Here is a 7,301-nt window from a genome sequence, read left to right on the forward strand (position 1 = left end):
TAGTGCCTAATGTCCCCAAACTTGGGCTTAATGAGTCATGTATAGGCATCAACCCATCTACTAGCCTAATAGCCCAATAGACGACCCACATCGCTAGCAATTACACATGGGTCTGCTACAACTGGGTCCACTTCCTTCACCGATCCACATGAATCTTTTTCACTTTTTAGCATTGGGTTTGAGTCAATCAAATCCGATTTGTCAACCATAGTAGCCTCCTCATCTGACCCAATTGATTTTAACTTGGTCAATGAGTCTGAAAATATTATTTTAGATGCTTCTATTATTTTCAGCAAACGATAATGGCAAGTTTCACACTCCTTGTCTGGTTATGATTATGTTTTGCCCTTTTCTCTTGCTCGTTCAAGCCTCTTTTTGCTTTTATCTTCTCCTTCGGCTAACTCAATAGTACATCCTCTCTCACAATTTATTTCTTATTCTAAATTTTCTCTTAGTCACACTACCTTTTTAATAGCTATCTCATCCATCAATGAGCTGAAATCATTTTTTCAAGCAGTCAAACATGCGCATTGGAGGGAAGCCATGGAGAAGGAAATTTTCTCTTTGGAAGCAAATAATACTTGGACTTCATAACCTTGACCCCTTGGTAAACGGGTTATCGATTCAAAATGGGTTTACAAAATCAAATATCTCCCAGATGAGAGTATTGAGCGCTACAAGGCACGTCTTGTTGCTAAAGGTTACACTCAAATTGAAGGTGTTGAATTTCATGAGACATTTGCTCTCGTTGCCAAATTAGTCACCGTACATTGTTTGCTGGCACTTACTTCAATTATGCATTGGGAATTACATTAACTAGATGTGAATAACGCCTTAACATGGCGACTTGGAGGAAGAAGTTTACATGAAGATCTCATAAGTGTTTGCTAAACAAAGGGAGCATCGGGTTTGTCGTTTATAGAAATCTGTATATGGACTCCGTTAAGCATCTCAAAATTGGTATCACAAGTTTACCACTTCTCTTCTTGCCATCGATTTTCAGCAATCAGACGTAGATCACTCTTTGTTCATCTTCTCTCATAGTGAAAGATCTTTTATTGCAATTCTCATATATGTTGATGATGTCATCATCATAGGAACAGATTTCGATCGCATTTCTAAGCTAAAACATTATTTGGATGCAAACTTTCACATCAAGGATCTTGGCAAACTTAAATATTTTCTAGAAATTGATGTGGCATAGTCTCCAGCAAGTATTGCATTAGGCCAACACAAGTATGTACTTGATATCTTAGCTGAGAGTGGTCTCATAGGTTGCAAACCAGCCAACTTTCCCATAGAGCAACTACACAAGCTTTCACTCGACTCTAGTGAGCTTTATGCTGATCTTGAGCAATATCATCAACTGGTAGGTCGTTTACATTATCTCACCATAACTCGTCCAGATATTAGCTATGCAATACATATTCTTAGCCAGTTTATGCATGCCCCATGACAACCATATTTTGATGTTGCTCATAAGGTGTTGCATTACCTCAAAGGAACCCCAATACAAGGTATCTTACTTCCTTCATATGGTTCATTGTCTTTGAGAGCATATTATTATGTAGATTGGGCAAGATGTCTAATGACATGCAAATCTCCTACTGGCTATATTATCTTTCTTGGGTTTTCTCCCATCTCATGGCGATCCAAGAAACAAATGGTGGTTTCCCGTTCTTCTGCTAAGGCTGAATACCAAGCCATGGCCACCACCATTAGTGAGATCATTTGGCTAATACGGCTTTTATGAGATCTTAGAGTGACACACATTGCACTGGTTCCTTTGTTCTATGACAATCAAGTTGCTATTCACATTGCAACTAATTCGGTCTCCACAAACGAACAAAGCACATAGAAATAGATTGCCATTTCATCTGACTGCACATTCAGTCACAGATTGTTGTTACTCGACCTATTTCTTCACAAAACCAAGTGGCTGATATATTCATTAAAGCATTCGGGTACGATCAGTTCCATAAACTGTTGGTCCAGTTGGGCATTTCTACCCTTCATGCTCCAACTTGGGGAGGAGTATTGGAGGATCTTTTATTTTCATTCTCCTATGCACAATTATGGGGATTATTTTTTATGTAATCTTTCCTTATTAATTTTTACTTTACTTGCATTTCAAGGAAGTCTATGATTAGAATACTTCTTTTTTTGACATTTACTTTGCTTGTACTCTAAGTTTACCTAGTCTATATATATACATATATGTATGTGTGTGTATATATATATATATATATATATATATATATATATATATATATATATATATATATGCATCTTCATCTTGTTAATGAAAACTAGGGTTTTCTAATTCTATTCGTTTAAGATATTTTATTTTTGAAGAATATTACACTCATTACATATCTTGTAGTTTGTCGTTGCCTCTGTCGTTACTTTAGGTTATTTATTTGAATCTTTTGATAAATAATATATGAATAAAATAAATTATCGAAGGCATTTATCAATTAGAAAGGCATATAGAAACTGTAATTGTTGAAGTAAATTGAGAAATCATGAACTTAATGTAAAGAAAAAAAAATCATCTTATCTTAAATTTAGTCATGTGTAAGTGAAAACGTGATATAAGACAAAAAATCATCTTATTAACACGTCAAACATATATAGGTTAGGATGATATTTATCTAATTCAATTTACTTATTTTATTTTACTTCTGCATCCCTCATACGCACCAAGCGCATATCTAAGTGTGTGAAAATTAAATAAAGTGGGAAGATCCCTTGCATTACCCGAGCAACTGACCAGTTTATTATTATACCTAAAACAACTATCATGAGATCAATTATAAACTCATTTGCAAGACCTCGTATTGGCTTTTTCCTCCTTTCGTTTCGAATAAATCATCATGTGTTGTAACCACGGGTGGAGCCAAGATTAATAAAGTTGATGGGATATAATATAAAACACAGAATCTTTTTCTTCTTCTTCTTCTTCTTCTTTTTCTTTTTTGTTTGTGTGGTGGGGGGCAATATCATTGGTCTAATTTGCAACGTAATAAATGTAAGAATTTTAAAAACTTTTAATTGACATTGACTTTTATCGAGATGCAAATATTTTGGGATATGTAAAGAAGGACAATTATTTTATATATCGTTGAGTGGAGTTTTCAAATTTTACAAACGAGATTAGAATATCGTGTTTTTGATTTGTCATATTAATTTATTATTTTGTTAAAAATATATATGGAGTATGTGGTAACCCTCTAACCTTTTGTGGTAAAGGAAAAAAAAGAAGAATTTCATGCTCCATGGAGAGAGCAAAGGGAGAGATAAATTTATTCAACTATTGGGTTCTTTGGGGAATATATAGACTTGGTAATTCTTGAAAAGATAATTTCATTGTATTGTTTCAATTATTGTCCATCTTAAGTTTTGATAAAAAAATTGAAGTATTAAATTTAGTAAGTTTGCTTATTTCTCATAAAAATAAATTTTATCAAGTTTGCCCCGTGATTTTCCCTATACTCTAGAGGGTTTTCCACATATATTTAGTGTTTTTTTTTCCTGATGATGCCTGTGATATCTATCGATTTATTTTTTCCTCTGTTTGCTTGATTGGCTTGGATTTATTGTTTCGTGATTATTATTGACTTGAATTGTGTTGCTTGTCTATAATTAGTATTGTGGTAATGTTTTATTTGTTACTTGAGTCCTGACACATACACTGTACTCTAATCTTGCATAACAATATTAAACACTGATATACAAAAAATGTGGTAACGCAACTAGCACAAATAAATAAAAATTAAAAAAAAAACCTAGTATAAATAAAAGTTTCCAGAATTCATGCCTTTGGAGTTCATAAAGGTTACTTGGGCTAGCTTCTGCATGTAAAAGGTGAGTGCATTGATCTTCTCATTTCTTCTGTGAAGTTGCAGCTTTTATTAGTATAGTCTTATTCATGTTCTTTCCATTGTGTTAAGTATAGTTTGTTCACATTAATGTGTGTGTGTGTGTGTGTGTATATCCTTGATTAATTTTCTGAACTGTAAGAAGTATTATCTTCTCCATTTTCAGGAGCAGGGTTTTGGAATGGGATTTCTGAATCTCTTCACTGTGGCAGTAATGCCAGTTCTGAAAGTAATATTGGTTACTGGTGTTGGTTTGTTCCTTGCTTTGGATCGCATAAATTTATTGGGGTCAGAGGCAAGACACCATTTGAACAATGTAAATATATAGAAATGCATTCCTCCTTCCTCTTTTACTATCTTTTGTTACATAAAAACCTTTTGCATCTACAATTGACTGGTTATCAACATGTTATTCTGACAACCATCTTGGGCTTACTTGATCCTAAATGTTTAGGATTCACAGTCTTTGATGGTCAATTAAATATACTTGATGACGTTTTTAACCAAAAGAACTTTAATTTTTTGATGCTCTGCTTGTTTCATGATTGCTACGTTCCTATGAAGATGAGTTATAAACTAAAGATACATTTCACTCTTTTGGATTTTCTTTACAGATTGTATTTTATGTGTTGGTCCTGCACTTGTCGCCGGTAACTTGGCTGAAACCATCACTTTCGAAAGTTTTCTTACCTTGTTAGTTCCGTTCCATCCTTTACCTTGTTTCTTTTTTGCTTACTTGTCTCTGCATCTCTTGGAAAATCTTACGAGGGATGGTTCATTTTATTTCTTGTTTCTATCCAGGTGGTTCATGCCAGTGAATATTTTTATAACGTTCATATTTGGCTCAGCACTGGCTTGGCTTCTCATAAAGATCACTAGAACTCCTAGACACCTTCAGGGCGTGGTCATCGGTTGCTGTTCTGCAGGTATATAATTCCTTTTTCTTATATATTCAACGATTGGTGTCATTTACTTTCTGGTTCTACTGGAAAACTTGCTCAGGAAATAGGGGGAACCTGCTTCACATTATGATTCCAGCAATCTGTGAGGAGTCAAATAATCCCTTTGGAGATTCATCTGTTTGCTCTACACATGCTGAGGCTTATGCTTCACTATCTATGGCGGTATGATTCACATATGATTCTAATTGTTAGGATTTTTGAAGTTTTTTTTTCCTTTGTATGGTCTTGATATTATTAGTGAAGATGAAATATTGTTAGTATCGAAGAGGATATACTAAAGCACAAAAGAGACTATAAGGGTAGATGTTATCTCCTTACTTCTCCCCACTCAGAATAGAAAATAAATTCATATACTAACTTCAATTTTCAATTTCCATTTACTGCTTGAACCTACAGGTAGGAGCCATTTTTATATGGTCATATGTGTATAGTGTCATGCGCATGTATTCAGCCATAAGCCCGAATTCACCCAGAGACACCTCTGGCTCTCAAACATTTACGGAGGGTTGTGAAGGTTTTCTACCTATAAAGGATTGCGACAGTTCTGACGACTACACAGTGCAAGATGAACTGCTTCTCAACACCTCTGGGGGAGGAAAGGTTTATACCGGATCTGTTTTAATCCCAAAATAATGCCATCTTTAGTTGTAAGCTGTTTATATATATATATATATATATCATCTTGTGAATCTTGGTGATTTTGTCCTATTTTGTTAACTGGCTTAATGCTCATCCAATGCCTACTAGAAACAGTTTCCTTCTCTTTTGTACTAGATTGATAATCTTATTAACATTTATGAATAGATACCAATTTTAAACTGCATTAAGATGATTATGGGGACGATTGACCTGAAGAAGGTGTTTGCACCAACAGCAATTGCAGCGGTATGCCAAAATGCTTATATCTGCCGCATCACTGCATCTTCATATATTTCATTTTAGAGCAACTAGTGTTAAGCTACTCAATACCTAGCAGAAAACATGTGTCTTCTTGTTATTCCTTTTCCCCTTCAGGTTGTCGGGTTTATCACCGGCATAGTCTCTCCAATCAGAAAACTAATGATTGGTGAAAGCGCTCCTCTTCATGCAATTGATACTTCTGCATATTTGTTGGGGTATGTGTTATTAGGCCTCCTGTTTTTTAGCTTCTGATAAAGTGATTGTACTCTTTTGTATTAAAAAAACATATTTCTTACGTGCAGGCAGGCGGCAATTCCATGTATGACTTTGATACTGGGGGCAAACCTTCTGAGAGGTGCTTCCCTGTTCTGATTCTAAGCTTTAGCATGCTTGGTTTTGGTCATTGTAGTTCCACCTTGAATGGTCACAAAAAACATTTCTCTCATCAAGAGATAAAATCATTAAAGCTTGTTCTTGCAGGTCTAAAAGGATCAAATGCAAGTGTATCTGTCGTTGTTGGAATTCTAGCAGTGAGGAGCATGTTCTTGCCTCTCTTGGGGATTGTTGTCGTTAAAGTTGCAAACCGTTTCGGCATGGTTGGATCAGATACATTGTATCAATTTGTTCTTATGCTTCAGTATGCCGTTCCGCCTGCAACGGCTGTAGGTATGACAAGCTTATGATTCCCCATCCAATCTCCATCCAATCTCAATGTCCCCGCTAACGAAATATTGAAAAGCTTTACATTGTAAATGACTTTAGTTACAACTACCTGTCTAGACAGGACAAACTGTAAAACTCATCCTATGTTTTTTGAGATGTAATAAGTTAAGCAAAGCTAATATTCTCTTCAGCAGCAAGACAATTTCCATGACCACAGTAGTGAAATTTTTAGTAGCTGACATTTTGATATAACTGTTTTCTTATTCCTCGTTACTCTGATGAACTTTGGCAGGAACAATAACGCAGTTTTTTCAGCTTGGTCAGAGTGAAAGTTCTGTGATTATGCTATGGTCTTATGCCACGGCTTCATTCTCCCTCACACTTTGGTCAACCTTGTTCATGTGGCTTCTGGCTTGATTTGTTGTCAAAGTTTTATTCCTCTTGTTAGTATATGCCCTTGAGCCAATTAGATTGGTCAAGAAATATATATATTGTCATTTAATGCATACTTAATCGCATAACTATATGTGATAGAGGTTTTTTTTTATGTTAGTGCAATAATAAAGAGTTATTAAGTACTAATTGGATGAAGCCCATAAAACATAAAGGCCTTGCAAGAGAATTGTAAAGTTGTTACAATTATGAGATCACTATGCATCAAAGCCATGTTCCTAAAATTGTTCTTAGTCATTGTATTGTCAAGACAAGGCATTGACAATGCTTAAAGACTAGTACATGTTATGCCTCTTTACTTGGGAAGTAAGCAATCGATCTTATAGATTGAAGTATATAGGATACTTGAGGATAACATGTAGGTGCTTATTAAAGAACAAGTTTACTAAACAGGACCTGTTATGAGAACTCCATTTGGTATTTAACTCAAGTGTCTATGGAA

At 35.0% G+C, this 7,301-nt stretch overlaps 1 pseudogene across 1 annotated transcript; it reads left to right on the forward strand.

Moving 5' to 3' along the window:
• Positions 1–3,821: 3,821 nt before the first annotated feature.
• On the forward strand, positions 3,822–6,993 carry LOC18586615 (protein PIN-LIKES 3-like; annotated as a pseudogene). Its single transcript, XR_016023112.1, has 11 exons — positions 3,822–3,867; positions 4,048–4,197; positions 4,496–4,574; positions 4,683–4,807; positions 4,884–5,005; positions 5,240–5,443; positions 5,648–5,728; positions 5,858–5,958; positions 6,046–6,098; positions 6,224–6,409; positions 6,699–6,993. The product of XR_016023112.1 is annotated as a protein PIN-LIKES 3-like (transcript).
• Positions 6,994–7,301: the final 308 nt, after the last annotated feature.

This window comes from Theobroma cacao, chromosome 10 (genome assembly GCF_053813885.1).
Source record: "Theobroma cacao isolate CCN51 chromosome 10, ASM5381388v1, whole genome shotgun sequence".
Classification (NCBI taxonomy): Eukaryota; Viridiplantae; Streptophyta; class Magnoliopsida; order Malvales; family Malvaceae; genus Theobroma; species Theobroma cacao.